This window comes from Callithrix jacchus, chromosome 11 (genome assembly GCF_049354715.1).
Source record: "Callithrix jacchus isolate 240 chromosome 11, calJac240_pri, whole genome shotgun sequence".
NCBI classification, from domain to species: domain Eukaryota; kingdom Metazoa; phylum Chordata; class Mammalia; order Primates; family Cebidae; genus Callithrix; species Callithrix jacchus.
The window spans coordinates 62,513,362-62,532,067 of NC_133512.1; the positions used below are offsets into that span (position 1 = coordinate 62,513,362).

Here is an 18,706-nt window from a genome sequence, read left to right on the forward strand (position 1 = left end):
TCTCTTGCTGCCACCATGTAAGAAGTGCCTTTTGCCTTCTGCTAGCTTTGGGGTTGATTTGCTCTTGCTTCTCTAGTTCATCTAGTTGTGATGTTAGATTGTTAATTTGAGATCTTTTTTACTTTCTGATGTGGACATTTAGCACTATAAACTTCCCTCTTAACATTGCTTTTTCTGTGTCCCAGCACTTTTGGTATGTTGTATCTTTGTTCTCATTCATTTCCCTTTTTTTTTTACCGTAATTTTATTGTTCACCCAAAAGTCATTCAAGAAAAAGTAGTTTAATTCCCATGTTACTGCATGGTTTTGAGTAATTTTCTTAGTATTAATTTCTATATTTACTGTGTTGTGCTCTGACAGTGTAGTTGGTATAATTTTGATTTTTTTGACTTTGCTGAGTATTGTTTTATGTCCTATTCTTTGGTCAGTTTTGGAGTATTTTCCATGTAGCAATGAGATGACTGTATATTCTGTCGTTTCAGGGCGGAAAATTCTGTAGATGTCTCTTAAGTCCATTTGTTCAAGTATTGAGTACAGGTCCTGAATATCTTTGTTAATTTTTGCCCTCAATAATCTGTCTAATATGATCAGTGAGGTGTTAAAGTCTTGAACTATTATTGTGTGGGAATCCAAATCTCTTTGTAGGTCTCTAAGAACTTGCTTTATGAATCTGTGTGTTCCTGTGTTAGGTGTGTATATATTTGCAATAGTTTGGTCTTCTTATTGAATAGAACCCTTTACTATTATATAATGCCTGCCTTTCTTTATACATTTTAATCTTTGTTGGCTTAAAGTCTGTTTTGTCTGAAATTAGGATGCAAACCCTGATTTTTTCCTGTTTTCTGTCATTGCATGTGAGATGGGTTTCTCTCTCTCTTTCTCTTTATCTCTCTCTCCCTCTTTTTTTTTTTTCTTGAGACAGAGTGCGGCTCAGCAGTTGCCCAGGTTGGAGTGTAGTGGCACAATATCAGCTCACTGCAGCCTCCGTATCCCAGGTTCAAGGGATTCTCCCATCTCAGCCTCCAGAGTAGCTGAGATTAAAGGTGCATGCCACCATGCCTAACTAATTTTTGTATTTTTAGTAGAAATGGGGTCTTGCCATGTTAGCCATGCTGGTCTCAAACTCCCAACCTTAGGTGATCCACCCACCTTGGCCTCCCAAAGTGCTGGGATTACAGGTGTAAGCCACCACACTTGCCCCCCAAGATGGGTCTCTGGAAGACAGTGTAACACTGGGTCTTGTTTCTTTATCCAGCTTGCCACTCTGTGCTTTTTAGTTAGGGCATTTAGCTCATTTACATTCAAAGTTAATATTAATATGTACAAATTTGATTCTGTCATTATGTTTTAGCTAGTTATTATGCAGATTTGTTTGTGTGGTTGCTTTTTAGTGTCATTGGCCTATGTATTTAAGTGTGTTTTTGTAGTGACTGGTAATGATCTTTCCTTTTTATCACTCCTTTCAGGAGCTCTTATAGGGCAGGTCTGGTGGTAATGAATTCTCTTAACGTTTGCTTCTTTGAAAAGGATTGTATTTCTCCTTCACTTATGAAACTTAGTTTGGCCAGATATGAAATTCTTGCTTTGAGACTTTTTTTCTTAACAATGTTAAATATAGGCCTTCAATGTCCTTTGGCTTGTAGGGTTTCTGCTCAAAGGTCTACCTTTACCCTGTTAGGATTCCCTTTGTAGATGATCAGCCCTTTTTCTTCAGCTGCCTTTAACATTTTTTTTTTTTTAATTTCAACCTTGGAGAATCTGATGAGTATGTTTCTTGGAGATGGTCTTCTTGCATAATATCTTTCAGGGGTTCTCTGCATTTCGTGAATTTGAGTCTTGACCTCTCTAGTGAGGTTGGGAAAGTTTTCATGGATGATATCCTAAAACATGTTTTCTAAGTCGCTTACTTTCTCCCCTCTTCTTTCAGGGATACCAATGAGTCATGAATTTGGTCTCTTTACATAATCCTATATTTCTCAGAGATTTTGTTCATTCCTTTCTTTTCCTTTTTTTTTTTAATTGTGTCTGCTGTCTTATTTCAGAGAGCCAGTCCTTAAGCTCTGAGATTCATTCCTCAGCTTTGTCTATACTATTCTGCTGTTAATACTTGCAATTGCATTATGAAATTTTTGTAGTGTGTTTTTCATCTCTATTAGGACAGTTATATTCTTTTGTACACTGGTTATTTAGTCTGTAAGCTCCAGTATCATTTTATTGTGATTCTTAGATTCTGTTGGACCTTCTCCTCCTGAATTTTAATAATCTTTGTTCCTATCCAAATGAATTCTATTTTTGACATTTCAGCCATCTCAACCTAGTTAAGAACACTTGCTGGAGAATTAGTGCAGTCATTTGGAGGAATGAGGGCACTCTCCTACATGTGCCTTTTGAATTGCCAGAGTTCTTGTGCTGATTCCTTCTCATCTGTGTGGGCTGATGTTCCTTCTATTTTGAAGTTACCATCTTTGATGGATTTTTTTTCTTTTTTCTTCTTTGATATCCTTGGGGGTTAGATTATGGTATAAGGTAGGCTTGGGTGACTGGTTTTGATTTTATTCTGCTCCTGGGTCTTGGGGAAGTCCCATCCAATTACTGTCTCTATGCCAACATTTCTTTTGTTGAGTGTTCTGGTTTATGAGGTTCCTTCAGACAGGGTCCATGGTTGGCATGCTAGATGTATCGTTGCTAGGTTGGCCTTAATCTGCTGTCAGTGTGCTTCCTGGAGAAACACAGAGTTATACCTGCCTACAGAGTTCTGTCAAAAGTGGGACTGCTGAGTGGGAAGCTCTCACAGGTGTCACCTGTCTGGCTGTGGGAGGTGGGGGTGGTGGAATTGCCTACCCTGTGATCAAAAAGTGTCCAGGGCAACAGGAGGCTGTGACTTTCTGTAATTTCAGGCAGAAGTAGGACTCCTGGGCCAGAAGTTCTGGGAGGCATGACTCACTGGCAGTGGTAGTGAGTGCACACATCTGTTCTGCTACCTAGGTGCTTCCTGGGACAACAGGAGACTGCATCTGCCAGCTAAATTCCCATAGAAGTGAGACCACTGAGCCAGAAGTTCTAGCAGGTGTTGCCTGCCTGGCTACTAGTGGCAGTGGTGTGGGGTCATGTGCCATGCTGTCCAGGTATTTCCTGAAACAACAGGAAGCTGTGCCCTCTAGCTGAGCTCATGCAGAAGTAGGGCTGCCAGGCTGAATGTTCTAGAAGGCATTGCCTGCCTGGCTTTCCGTGGTGGTGTAGGTGGGGCCATGTGCTCTGCCTTTGGGGTATTTTCTGTGACAACAGGCAGCTGTATCCTCCAGCTGAGTTCACACAGAAACAAGGCCACTGGACCAGAATCTCTAGCAAGAGTTGCCTGCCTGGTTATCAATAGTATGGTTGGGTGGGGTCATGCAGCATTGCAATCTGGGTGTTTCCTGAAACAGCAGGAAGCTGTGCCCTCCAGCTGAGTTCACAAAGAAGTGAGGCTGTTGAGCCAGAAGCTCTAGCAAGCATCACCTGCCTAGCTATCAAAAACAGAGGTGGGTAGGATCACATCCCCTGCTATCAAGGTGCTTCCCAGGAAAGCAGGAAGTTGTGTCCTCTGGCTGAGTTTACACAAAAGTGGGTGTATCCATCTGTTTTCACATTCCTTATAAAGACATACCCAAGACTGGGAAGAAAAAGAGGTTTAATTGGACTTAAAATTCCACATAGCTGGGGAGGCCTCAGAATCATGGCAAGTGGTGAAAGGCACTTTTTACATGGTGGTGACAAGAGAAAATGAGGAAGAAGGAAAAACAGAAATCCCTAATAAGCCCATCAGCTCTGGTGAGACTTATTCACTATCACAAAAACAGCATGAGAAAGACCTGTCCTCATGATCCAGTTACCTCCCCCTGGGTCCCTCCCAGTACATGTGGAAATTATGGGAGATCCAATTCAAGTTGAGATTTGAGTGGGAATACATTGAAACCATATCATTCTGCCTTTCTCATCTCCAAATTTCCTGTCCTCACATTTCAAAACCAATCATGCCTTTGCAACAGTCCCCCAAAGTTTTAACTCATTTTAGCATTAACCCAAAAGTCCATAGTCCAAAGTCTCATCTGAGACAAGGCAAGTCCCTTTTGCCTATGAGCCTGTAAAATCAAAAGCAAGCTAGTTACTTCCTAGATACAATGCGGGTAGAGGTATTGGATAAATACAACCATTCCAATGGAAGAAATTGGCCAAAACAAGGGGGTTACAGGAATCATACAAATCTAAAATCCAGCAGGGCCATCAAATTTTATAGCTCAAAATGGGATGGGACTGGCAGTTTATGCCTGTAATTCCAGCACATTAAGAGGCTGAGGCAGACAGATTACCTGAGGTCGAGAGTTCAAGACCAGCCTGGCCAACATGGTAAAACCCCATCTCTACAAAAATACAAAAGTTAGCTGGGCATGATGGTGAGTGCCTGTAATCCCAGCTACTCAGAAGGCTGAGGTGAGAGAATCACTTTAACCCAGGAAGCAGAGGTTGCAGTGAGCCAATATTGCACCACTGCACTTCAGCCTGGGTGACTGTGAGACTCTGTCTCAAAAAAAAAATTGTGTTTTTTTTTTTTGGACTGGCAAGATGGCTGAATAGGAACAGCTCAGGTCTGCAGCTTCCAGGGAGATCAATGCAGAAGATGGGTGATTTCTGCATTTCCAACTGAGGTACCCAGCTCACCTCATTGGGACTGGTTAGACAGTGGGTGCAGCCCATGGAGGGTAAGCAGAAGCAGAGTGGGGCATCGCCTTACCCAGGAGATGCAAGAAGTTGAGGAAATCCTTCCCCTAGCCAAGGGAAGCCTTAAGGGACTGTGCTATGAGGAATGGTGCACCCTGTCCCAGATTCCTTTGGGTAGACTAGGAGATTTCCTTGGGTGCCTAGGCCTCCAGGGCCCTGAGTTTCAAGCACAAAACTGTGTGGCCATTTCAGCAGCCACTGAGCTAGCTGCAGGAGTTTTTTTTCATCCCCCAGTGGGGCCTGGAAAGCCAGTGAGACAGAACCGTTTGCTCCCCTGGGAAGGGGGCTGAAGCCAGGGAGCCAAATGGTCTAGGTCAGCAGATCCTACCCTGACAAAGCTCAGCAAACTAAAATCCACTGGCTTGAAATTCTCACTGTCAGCACAGCAATCTTAAGTGAACCTGGGATGCTCAAGTTTGGTGTATGGAGGGGCATCCACCATTACTGAGGCTTGAACGTGGTTTTCCCCTTATAGTGTAAACAAAGCCACTGGGAAGTTCAAACTGGGTGGAACCCACCACAGCTCCGCAAAGTCACTGTAGCTAGACTGCCTCTCTAGATTCCTTCTCTCTGGGCACAGTATCTCTGAAAGAAAGGCAGCAGCCCCAGTCAGGGGCTTATAGATAAAACTCCAATCTCCCAGGGACAGAGCAAGTGGGGGATGGGGTGGCTGTGGGCACAGCTTCAGCAGTCTTAAATATTCCTGCCTGACAGCTATGAAGAGAGCAGCAGATCTCCCAGCATAGCACTTGACCTCTGCCAAAGGACAGTCTGCATCTCTCAAATTTGTCCCTAACCCCTGTGCCTCCTGGCTGGGAGACAGATTCCAGCAGGAATCGACAGACACCTCATACAGGAGAGCTTTGGCTGGCATATGGCAAACTTCCAGAGGAAGAAACAGGCAGAAATCCTTGCTGTTATGCAGACTTTGCTGGTGATACCCAGGCAAACAGAGTATGAAGTGGACCTCAATCAAACTCCAGCAGACCTGCAGCAGAGGGGCCTGTTAGAAGAAAAAACTAACAAACAGAAAGGAATAGCATCAACATCAACAAAAAGAACATCCACACAGAAATCCCATTCAAAGTTGACCAACAGTGAATATCAAAGTTAGATAAATTCATGAAGATGAAGAAAAACCAGTGAAAAACGGTTGAAAATTCCAAAAACCAGAATGTCTCTTCACTTCCAAAGGATCACAACTCCTTGCCAGCAAGGAAACAAAACTGGACAGAGAGTGAGTTTGATGAATTGACAGAAATAGGCTTCAGAAAATGGGTAATTACAAAATCCTCTCAGCTAAAAGAGCATGTTCTAATCCAGTGCAAGGAAGCTAAGAACCTTGAAAAAAGGTTAGAGGAATTGTTAAGTAGAAAAACCACTTTAGAGAAGAACATAAATGAATGGATGGAGCTGAAACACACAGCACAAGAACTTTGTGAAGCATTCACAAATATCAATAGATGAATTGATCAAGCAGAAAAAAACGGTATCAGAGATTGAAGATCAGCTTAATGAATTAAAGTGTAAAGACAAGATTAGGAAAAAAAAAAGGATGAAAAGGAATGAACAAAGCCTCTAAGAAATATGGGACTATGTGAAAAGACCAAACCTACATTCAATTGGTGTACCTGAAACTGACAGGGAGAATGGAACCAAGTTGGAAAACACTCTTCATGATATTATCTGGGAGAATTTTCCCAACCTAGTGAGGCAGGTCATCATTCAAATTCATGAAATACAGAAAACACCATAAAAATGCTCCTCAAGAAGAGCAACCCCAAGACACATAATCATCAGAGTCACCCAGGTTGAAATGAAGGGAAAAATATTAAAGACAGCCAGAGAGAACAATCAGGTTACCCACAAAGGGAAGCCCATCAGACTAACAGTGGATCTCTCTGCACAAACCCTACAAACCAGAAGAGAGTCGGGGCCAATATTCAACATTCTTTAAAAAAAAGAATTTTCAACCCAAAATTTCATATCCAGCCAAACTCATCTCCTTTATAAGTGAAGGAGAAATAAAATACTTGACAGACAAGCAAATGCTGAGATATTTTGTCACCACCAGGTCTGCCTTACAAGAGCTCCTGAAGGAAGCACTAAATATGGAATGGAAAAATCAGTACCAGCCACTGCAAAAGCATATCAAACAAAACAAAGACCATCGACACTATGAAGAAACTGCATCAACTAACAGGCAAAATAAGCAGATTGCATAATGACAGGATCAAATTCATACATAAAATTATTAATCTTAAATGTAAATGGGCAAAATGCTCCAATTAAAAGATGCAGATGGGCAAATTGGATAAGGAGTCAATACCCATCGGTGTGCTGTAGTCAAGAGACCCATCTCACGTGCAAAGGCACACATGGACTTAAAATAAAGGGATGGAGGGATATTTACCAAGCAAATAGAAAGCAAGAAAAGCAGGGGATGCAATCCTAGTCTCTGATAAAACAGACTTTAAACCAACGAAGATCAAAAGAGACAAAGAAGAGCATTATATAATGGTAAAGGGATCAATGTAACAAAAAGAGCTAACTACCCTAAATATATATGCACCCAATGCAGGAGCACCAAATTCATAAGGAAGTTCCTAGAGACCTACACATATACTTAGACTCCCACACAATAATAATGGGAGACTTTAATACCCCACTGTCAATATTAGACAGATCAACAGAACAGAAAATTAACAAGGATATATGGGACTTGAACTCAGCTCTGGACCAGTTGGACACTTTTATTAACTGAAAAGAAAAATATTTTATGAATTTTTAGGAAGTAATGCTTACATTTAATATATATATTTCCTTTTTATATTTATATATTCTTCATATATATACACATATATGCATATATATCTGTGTAATACAAACCAAAGGAGAAACATGTTATAATAACATAATCTCAGTGTTTACCTACAAAGCTATTTCTCTGTCAAACTCTGCCATTTACTGAAATCAAAGTTTATGATGCATATTAGAGAAATAAAAGGAATAAAGAAGAATGAAGACAGCTTACATGACATATAGAATACTATGAAGGAGCCAAAGAAAATTTAAATTTTTGGTGATTCAGAAGGTAAAGAAAAGGGAAAAACATAGAAAACCTATATTATAAAATAATAGCTGAAAACTTACCAAGTCCAGCAAGAGATTGAGGTATACAGATACAAGAACCTCAAAAATTTCCAAATTGACACAGCTCAAAAAACTTCTTTAAGACACATTATAGTAAAATTACCAAATGTCAGAGACAAAGAAACAATTCTATAAAAAGCAAAAGAAAGATATCTAGTAACATATAAGGGAACTCTCATTAGATTAACAGCTGGTTTCTCAGCAAAAACCTTACAGGCTCAGAAAGAATGGGATGATGTATTCAAACTGCTGAAAGCAAACAATACTATCAACCAAGAATACTACAACCAGCAAAATTATCATTCAAAAATGAAGAAGCAAGAAAGTTTTTCCTAGATTGGCAGAAACTGAGGGAATTCATCAGTAGACTAGCCCTGTAAGAAATGCCTAAGGGACCTCTATATCTGGTAGCCAAAGGAAAATATAGATGATCATAATAACACACAAAAGTATAAAACTCACTGGTAGAGCAGGCATGCAAATGAGGAAGAAAAAGGACTCAAATATTACCACTGCAGAAAATCACAAACTACAATGATAATAAGAGAGAAAGAAGATAACAAAGGATATACTGAACAACCAGAAAACAATTAATAAAATAAGAGGAATAAGTCTTCACATATTTATAATAGGCTTGAATATAAACATATTAGATTTTCAACATAAAAGACAGAAAACTGGCTGAGTGGATTATAAAAAACAAGCAAACAAACAAAAGCACATGACCCAACTATATGCTGCCTTCAAGAAACTCACTTGTAAAGATACACAGACTGAAAATTGAAAATAAAGAGATATAAAAAGATGTTTTACACAAATAGAAAGAAAAAGTGATCAGGAGTAGCTATAATTACACCAAATAAAACAGACTTTATGTCAAAAACAGTAAAAAGAGACAAAAAGTCACTATACAATGATAAAATAATCAAATCAACAGAAGGAGATAATTCTAAGTATATATGCACTCAATAACGGGGCACCCCTTATATATATAGCAAATACTATATTTAAATTAAGAGAATGCAATGCAATAACAGTTGCGAACTTCAGCAACACACTCTCAGTACCAGACAAACTAACCTAAAAATTAAGAGGAAACATTGGATTTAAACTGCACTTTAGAGCACAAGGACCTAACAGACATGTACAGAACATTTTACTCAACAGCTGCAAAATGTAAATGATTCTTATCAGCATATGGAGAATTCTCCAGGATAGACCCTATGTTAGGCCACAAAATAAGCCTCAACACATTTTTAAAAATTGAAGTCATATCAAGTATCTTCTCATACGTCAATAAAATTAGAAATTGATAATGAGGAACTTTGAAAACTGTACAAGTTAATGAAATTAAATATCATGCTCCTGAATGACTATTGAGTCAATGAAAATATTAAGAAGGACATAAAAAAAAGTTTGTGTAAAAAATGAAAATGGAAATACAACATACCAAAACCTATCGGATATATCAAAACCAGTGCTAAGAGGGAAATTTACATCAGGAAATATCTTTGACAACTAAAAAGATTTCAAATAAACAATCTAATGATGCACCTCTAGGAAACAGAGAAGCAAGAATAAACCAAAGCTAAAGATAGTGAAGAGAAATGAAGCTCAATGCAGAACTAAACAAAATAGGGGCTAAACACACACACACCATTTATATATATATAAATGATTGATAAAAATTTGGTCTTTTGAAAAGATAAAGTCAATAAGTGATATATATGGTTTGGCAGTGTCCTTACCCAAATCTTATGTTGAATTGTAATCCTTAATGTTGAAGGAGGGGCCTGGTGGGAGGTGACTGAATCATGGTGGCAGACTTCCCACTTGCTCTTCTTGTGATAGAGTTCTGCTGAGAACAGAGTTTAAAAGTGAGTAGCACCTTGCCCTACCTCCTGTATCCAGCCATGTGAAGATATGCCTCCTTCCCCTTTCTCTTCTGGCTTCTGAGACCTCCCCATCCATGAGGAAATGTGAGTCAATTAAATCTCTTTTCTTTATAAATTACCCAGTCACAGATAATGTCTCTATAGCAGTCTGAGAATGGAGTAATATAGAAAATTGGAGCATTGCTATAAAGATACCTGAAAATGTGAAAGACACTTTGGAACTGGGTAACAGGCAGAGATCAGAACAATTTGGAGGGCTCAGAAGAAGACAGGAAGATGAGGAAAAGTTTGGAATTTCCTAGACACTTGTTAAATTGTTGTGATAAAAATGTTGGTAGTAATATGTATAATGAAGTCCAAGCTGAGGTGATCTCAGATGGAGATGAGGAACTCATTGGGAACTGGAGTAAAGGTCACCCTTGCTATGCTTTAGCAAAGAGACTGGCGGCATTATGCCCCTGCACTAGAGATATGGTAAACTTTGAACTTGAGAGAGGTGATTTAGGGTATCTGGAGGAAGAAATTTCTTTTTTATTTTGTTTCATTATTTAAATTATTATTGTACTTGAAGTTCTGGGGTACACGTGCAGAACGTGCAGGTTTGTTACATAGATACACACATGCCATGGTAGTTTGCTGCGTCCATCACCCTATCATCTACATTAGGTATTTCTCCGAATGCTATCCCTTCTCTAGACCCCCACCCCCAACAGGCCATGGTGTGTGATGTTCCCCTACCTGTGTCCATGTGTTCTCATTGTTCAACATCAACTTATGTGTGAGAACATGTGGTGTTTGTTTTTCTGTTCTTGTGTCAGTTTGCTAAGAATGATGCTTCCAGCTTCATCCATGTCCCTGCAATGGACATCAACTCATCCTTTTTTATGGCTGCATAGTATTCCATGGTGTATATGTGCCACATTTTCTTTATCCAGTCTGTCATTGATGGGAATTTGGGTTGGATCCAAGTCTTTGCTATTGTGAACAATGCCACAGTAAACATACATGTACGTGTGCCTTTATAATCAAATCATTCATAATTCTTTGGATATATACTGAGTAATGGGATTGCTGGGTCAAATAATATTTCTAGTTCTAGATATTTGAGGAATCACCACAGTGTTTTCCACAATGGTTGAACTAATTTACACTCCCACCAACAGTGTGAAACATTCCTAATTCTCCACATCCTCTCCAGTATCTGTTGTCTCCAGATTTTTTAATGATTGCCATTCTTTCCCCATTGCTTGTTTTTGTCAGGTTTGTGAAAGACCAGATGGTATAAATTTGGCATTATTTCTGAGGCCTCTGTTCTGTTCCATTGGTCTATATCTCTGTTTTGGTACCAGTACCATGCTGTTCTGATTACTGTAGCTTTGTAGTATAGTTTGAAAAACCAGCTCCTGGATTTATTGATTTTTTGAAGGGTTTATCATGTCTCTGTCTCCTTCAGTTCTCTGATCTTAATTATTTCTTGTCTTCTGCTAGCTTTTGAATTTTTTTGTTCTTGCTTCTCTAGTTATTTATTGTGACATTAAGGTGTCAATTTTAGATCTTTCCTCCTTTCTCTTGTAGGCACTTGGTACTATAAATTCCCCTCTACTCACTGCTTTAAATGTGTCCCAGAGATTCTGATACCTTGTGTCTTAATTCTCATTGGTTTCAAATAACATCTTTTTTTCTGCCTTCATTTCATTATTTATCCAGTAGTCCTTCAGGAACAGGTTGTTCAGTTTCCATGTAGTTGTGCAGTTTTGAGTGAGTTTCTTAATTCTGATTTCTAATTTGATTGCCCTGTGGTCTGAGAGACAGTTTCTTATAATTTCTGTTCTTTTGCATTTGCTTCAAATTATGTGGTCAATTTTAGAATAAGTGTGATGTGGTGCTGAGAAGAACATATATTCTATAGATTTGGAATGAAGAGTTCTGTAGATGTCTATTAGGTCCACTTGGTTCAGAGCTAAGTTCAAGTCCTGGATATCCTTGTTAATTTTCTGTCCCGTTGATCTATCTAATATTGACAGTAAGATGTTAAAGTCTCCCACTATTATTGTGTGGGAGTCTAAGTTTCCTTGTAGGTCTTTAAGAACCTATATACTCCTGTATTGGGTGCATATATATTTAGTGTAGTTAACTCTTCTTTTTGCATTGATTCATTTACCATTATGTAATGCACATCTTTGTCTCTTTTGATCTTCGTTGGTTTAAAGTCTGTTTTATCAGAGTCTAGGATTGCAACCCCTGCTTTTTTGCTTTCCATTGCTTGGTAAGTCTTCCTCCATCCCTTTATTTTGAGCCTTTGTGTGTCTTTGCTTGTGAGACAGGTCTCCTGAATACAGCACACTGATGGGTCTTGACTCTTTTTCCAATTTACCAGTCTGTGTCTTTTAATTGAGGCATTTAGCCCATTTTCATTTAACGTTAATGTTGTTATATGTAAATTTGATTCTGCCATTATGATGCTAGCTGGTTGTTTTGCCCATTAGTTAATGTAGTTTTTTCATAGCATCAATGGTTTTTACAATTTGGTATGTACTGGTTGTTCCTTTCCATGTTTAGTGCTTCTTTCAGGAGCTCTTCTAAGGCAGGCCTGGTGGTGACAAAATGTCTCAGCAGTTGCTTGTCCATAAAGGATTTTATTTCTCCTTTGCTTATGAAGCTTAATTTGGCTGGATATGAAATGCTGGGTTGAAAATTCTTTTCTTTAAGAATGTTAAATATTGGCCCCTACTGTCTTCTGGCTCATAGGGTTTCTGCCGAGAGATCCACTGTGAGTCTGATGGGCTTCCCTCTGTGGTTAACCCAACCTTTCTCTATGGTTGCCCTTAGCATTTTTTCCTTTATTTGAACCCTGGTGAATCTGACAATTATGTATCTTGGGGTTGCTCTTCTCACGGGGTATTTTTGTCATGTTCTCTGTACTTCCTGGATTTGAATGTTGGCCTGCCTTGTTATTGGGAAAGTTCTCCTGAATAATGTCCTGAAGAGTGTTTTTCAACTTGGTTTCATTCTCCCCATCACTTTCAGGTACGCTGATCAAATGTAGATTTGGCCTTTTCACATAATCCATATTTCTTGGAGGCTTTGTTCATTTCTTTTTACTCTTTCTTTCTCTCATTTTATCTTCTTACTTTATTTCATTGAGTTGATTTTTAATCTCTGATATCCTTTCTTCTGCTTGATAGATTTGGCTATTGAAACTTCTATATGCTTCACAAAGTTCTCATACTGTGTTTTGCAGCTCCATGAGGTTATGTTCTTTTCTAAACCAGTTATTCGAGTTAGCATTTTGTCTAACCTTTTTTTCAAGGTTCTTAGCTTCCTTCATTGGGTTAGAACATGCTCCTCTAACTCAGAGAAGTTTGTTATTGCTCACCTTCTGAAGCCTGCTTCTGTCAATTCATCAAACTCATTTTCTGTCCAGTTTTGTACCCTTGCTGGTGAGGAGTTGTAATCCAATGGAGAAGAAGTGGCATTCTGGTTTGTGGAATTATCAGACTTCTTGCGCTGGTTTTTTCCCATCTTCATGAATTTATCTACCTTTGGTCTTTGAGGTTGATGACCTCTGGATAGGGTCTCTGAGTGGATGTACTTTCTGTTGATGTTGAAGCTATTTCTTTCTATTTGGTTGTTTTCCTTCTAACAGTCAGGCCCCTCTACTACAGGTATGCTGGAGTTTTCCTGGAGGTCTATTCCAGACCCTGCCTGCCTAAAAATCACCAGTAGGGGATACAGAATAGCAAAGATTGCTGCCAGTTCCTCCCTCTGGTAGCTTCATCCCAGAAGGGTACCTGGCAGATGCCAGCCAGAGCTCTTCTGTATGAGGTATCTGTCAGCCCCTGCTGGGAGGTGTCTCCCAGTCAGGATACACAGGGGTCAGGGAGCCACTTGAGGAGGCAGTCTGTTCCTTATCTGAGCTTAAATGCTGTGCTGGGAAATCTGCTGCTTTCTATTTATAAATTTCTGAAGGGCTGCTGCCTTTTTTCAAAGATGCCCTGCCCAGCAAGGAGGGAGGCCAGGGATACAGTCTGCCTGCAGAAGCCTTGCTGAGCTACTGTGGGGTCCACCCTGCTCAAATTTCTTGTCAACTTTGTTTACACAGTCAAGGTTATAACTGCCTACTCAAGGCTTAGCAATGGCAGATACCTCTCCTGGTGGAAGAAATTTCTAAGAAGCAAAGCATTCTAGATGTGGCCTGGTTGCTTCTGAAAGCCTACATTCATTTACTTAAACAAATAAATGACCTAAAATTGTAACTTATATTTAAAACAGAAGCAGAGCATAAAAGTTTGGAAAATGTGCAACCTGACCATGTGGTAGCAAAGAAAACCCCATTTTCTGGGGAGGAATTCAAGCTGGTTATATAAATTTGCATAAGTAAAGAGGAGCCAAATGTTAATAGCCAAGGCATTGGGGAAAATGCTTCCAAGGTATTTCAGAGACATTTGCAGCAGGCCCTCCCATCACAGGCTTGGCGACAAAGGAAAGAAAAATGTTTTCATGGGCCCAGACCTGGGCTCCACTGCTCTGTGGAGCCTCTCAGTACATGGCACCCTGCATTGTGACACTCCAGTACCAGCTCTGGCTAAAAGGGGTCAAGGTAGAGCTCAGGCCGTTGCTTCAGAGGGTACAAACCCCAAGCCTTTGTGGCTTCCATGTGGTGTTAAGCCTGCAGTTGCATGCCCAGAGGGCAAGAGTTGAGGATTGGGAGCCTCCACCTAGCTTTCAGAGGATGTATGGAAATGCCTGGATGTCTAAGCAGCAGTCTGCTCCAGGGGAAGAGCCCTTATGGCGAACATCTACTAGGGCAGTATGGAGGGAAAATATGAAGTTGGAGCCTTCACACAGGGTCCTCACTGGGGTGCTACCTAGTAGAGCTGTGAGAAGAGGGCTACCATCCTCCACATTCCAGAATGCTAGATCCACCTACTGCTTGCACTATAAACCCGGATAAGCCACAGGCACTCAATGCCAGTCCATGAAAGCAGCCATGGGAGATATACCCTGCAAAGCCACAGGGATGGAGGTGCCCAAGGCCTTGGTAGCCCACTCCTTGCATAAGTGTGGCATGAATATGAGCATCGAGTCAAAAGAGACCATTTTAAAGCTTTAAGATTTAATAACTGCCTTACTGCATGTTGGACTTGCTTGGTGCCTGTAATCCCTTCATTTCGGTCAATTTCTCCCTTTTGGAAAGGGAGTATTTACCAAATGTCTGTGCTCCCATTGTATCTTGGGAGTAACTAACTTGTTTTGATTTTATAGGCTTATAGGCCTGTAAAACTCAAAAGGGGTCTAGCCTTGTCTCAGATGAGACTTTGGACCGTGGACTTGACTTTTGAGTTAATCCTGGAATGAGTTAAGATTTTGGGGCCTATTGGGAAGGCATAATTGCATTTTAAAATGTGAGAAGGACATGAAATTTTGGATGCGCCAACGGTAAAATGATATAGTTTGGTTATGTCCCCACCCAAATTTCATGTTAAATTGTAATCCTCAATGTTGGAGGAGGGTCCTGGTGGGAGGTGATTAAATCATAAGGGTGGGCTTTCCCCCGGCTGGTTTTGTAATAGAGTTCTCCAGAGAACTGATTGTTTAACAGTGTGCAGCACCTCTCCCATCTCTCTTTATCTCTCTCCTCCAGCCATGTGAATATATGCCTGCTTCCCCTTCACCTTCCGCCATGATTGTAAGTTTCCTGAGTCCTCCCAGGCCATGCAAAACTGTGAGTCTATAAAACCTCTTTTCTTCATAAATTACCCAATCTCAGGTATGTCTTTATAGCAGTTTGATAATGAGCTAACACAGTAAGGCACTACCTAGACTGACCAAAAAAAGAAGAAAGAAGACCCAAATAACCAAATAGGAAATGAAAAAGAAGACATTACAACTTACATTACAGAAATACAAAAGATCATCTGGGACTTCACACTAACAAACTGGAAAATGCAGAAGAAATGGATAAATTTTCTTGGACATATAAAACCTACCAAGATTGAATCTGAAATAAATAGAAAACCTAAACAGATCAATAATGAGTAACAATATCAAATCAATAATTTAAAAGTTTCACAACAAAGGAAAGTCCCAGACCAAATGGCTTTGCTGCTAAAATTTTACCAAACTTATAAAGAAGACCTGACACCAATTTTCCTTAAACTATGCCAAAAAAATTAAAGAGTAGAGAGTTTCCATCTTTATATTCCTTCTACAAGGCCAGCATTACTCTGATATCAAAACTAGACAAAGACACAACAGAAAGGAAAACTACCAGCCAATATCCCTGATAACATAGGCACAAAAAATCCTCAACATAATACTAGCAATCTGAATCAACAGTATATAAAAAAAATACACCGGGCTGGGCGCGGTGGCTCACGCCTGTAATCCCAGCACTTTAGGAGGCCAAGGCGGGTGAATCACGAGGTCAAGAGATCCAGACCATCCTGCTCAACATGGTGAAACCCCGTCTCTACTAAAAATACAAAAAAATTAGCTGGGCATGGTGGCGCGTGCCTGTAATCCAAGCTACTCAGGAGGCAGAGGGAGGAGAATTGCCTGAACCCAGGAGGCGGAGGTTGGAGTGAGCCGATATCGTGCCATTGCACTCCAGCCTGGATAACAAGAGTCAAACTCCGTCTCAAAAAAAAAAAAAAAAAAAAAAAAATATACCATGATAAAGTGGGATTTATTCTAGGATGCAAGGATAGTTCAACATATACGCAAATCAATAAATGTGATCCATCCCATTAACAGAATTAAGGACTAAAACTATATGATCATCTCAATAGATACAGAAAAAGCTTTTGATAAAATTCAACACCCCTTCATGATAAAAAAAAAAAAAACTCCCAACAGACCAGATAGAGAAGTAAAATACTTCAACATAATAAAGGTGAAATATGACAAACACAAAGCTGACATCATACTGAATGGGGAAAGGCTGAAAGTCTTTCCATTAAGAACTGGAACGAGACAAGAATGTTCATCCCATTTTTACCACTCCTATTCATACAGAAGTTTAGCCAGAGCAATTAGTCAAGGAAAATAAATAAAAAGCACCCCAATTGGAAAAAAGAAAGTTAAACTGTCCCTCATTGCAAATTACATAATCTTTTTTTTTTTTTTTTTTTTTTTTTTTAGACGGAGTTTTGCTATCGTTACCCAGGCTGGATGCAATGGCGCGATCTCGGCTCACTGCAACCTCTGCCTCCTGGGTTCAGGCAATTCTCCTGCCTCAGCCTCCTGAGTAGCTGCGATTACAGGCACGCGCCACCATGCCCAGCTAATTTTTTTGTATTTTTAGTAGAGACGGGGTTTCATCATGTTGAGCAGGATGGTCTCGAACTCTTGACCTCATGATCCACCCGCCTCAGCCTACATAATCTTATATTTAGAAAAACCCGAAGACTCCACCAAAAAACTCTTAGATTTGATTAAAAAAACTTAAAAAGTTTCAGTATACAAAATCAACATAGTCACAGCATTTCTATACAATAATAACTAAAAGAAAAAGAAATCAAGAAGGCAATCCCCTTTATAATAGCTACAATGAAAACCCTAGGAATAAATTTAACCAAGAAAGTAAAATGCCTCTACAAGGAAAACTACAAAACGCTGCTGAAAGAAACTGAAGAGAATGCAAAGCTATATAGAAATATTTTATGCTCATGGATTGGAAGAATTAATATGGTTAAAATGACCATACTACCAAAAGCAATCCACAAATTCAATGTAATCTCTACCAAAACACTAATGACATTCTTCACAGACAGTAAAAAGAATCTTAAAATTTACGTGAAACTAAAAAGGAGCCCAAATAGCCAAAGCAATTCTGAGTAAAATGAACAAAGCTGGAAGCATCACATGCCCTGACTTTAAAATATATCACAAGGTTATAGTGGCCAATAACAAGCAGCACGGTATTGGTATAAAAACAGGCACATAGACCAATGGAATAGATTAGAGAACCCAGAAATAATCCATGTATTTATAACCTACTGATTTTTTATAATAGTACCAAGAACATATATTAAGGAAAGAATACTATCTTCAAAAAATGGTGCTGGGAAAATTGGATATTCTTATGCAGAAGCATGAAACTAGGATCCTATCTCCCACCACATACAAAAATCATTCAGAATGGATTAAATACTTAAATATAAGACCTGAAACTAACAAACTGCTAGTGGAAAACATAGGGAAACACTTCAGGTCATTGGTCTAAGCAAAGATTTTATAGCTAAGACCTCAAAACCATGGGCAATGAAAACAAAAATGCATAAATGAAACTATATTAAATTAAAAAGCTCTTCACAGCAAAGGAAGCAATCCATATAGTGAAGAGACATCCTGTTGAATGGAAGAAAACATTTGCAAACTATCTACCCAATAAGGGACTAATATCCAGAATATACAAGAAACTCAAATAACTCAATAGCAAAAATCAAATAATACCGTTAAAAAATAGGCAAAAGATCTGAATAGGCATTTCTCAAAAAAACACCAATGGCCAACAGGTATATGAAAAAATGCACATCATTACTATTCATCAAAGAAATTCAAATCAAAACCACAATGAGATATTATCCTACCGCAGTTAGAATGACTATTGTCAAAACAGCAAAACAAAGCAGATGCTTGCAAGGATGTGGAGAAGAAGGAAATTTTATTTACTGTTTGTGGGAATATAAATTAATACAGCCATTATGGAAACAGTATGGAGATTGTCAGGAAACTAAGAAATAGAGCTACCATATGAACTAGCAATTCTGTCCTGGGTATTTATTCAAAGGAAAGGAAATCAGTATATTAAAGTGATACTTGCACCCCCATTTTTATTGCAGCACTATTTGCAATAGCAAAGATATGAAATCAACCCAAGTGTCTATCAATGAATG

The 18,706-nt window shown here is 39.2% G+C and overlaps 1 protein-coding gene across 7 annotated transcripts in view; it reads left to right on the forward strand.

Annotated features, from left to right (window-relative positions):
- TMEM243 (transmembrane protein 243) overlaps positions 1-18,706 on the forward strand; it is a 150,811-nt gene that overhangs the window by 62,107 nt on the left and 69,998 nt on the right. For 5 of the 7 annotated variants that reach the window (XM_078342975.1, XM_078342976.1, XM_078342973.1 and 2 more), the window contains one exon: positions 15,451-15,531. The exons of the other annotated variants lie outside the window; for them this stretch is intronic. The gene's annotated coding sequence lies outside the window, so the exon portion shown is untranslated. The remainder of the gene's footprint in view (positions 1-15,450; positions 15,532-18,706) is intronic. 7 annotated transcript variants of the gene reach the window in all.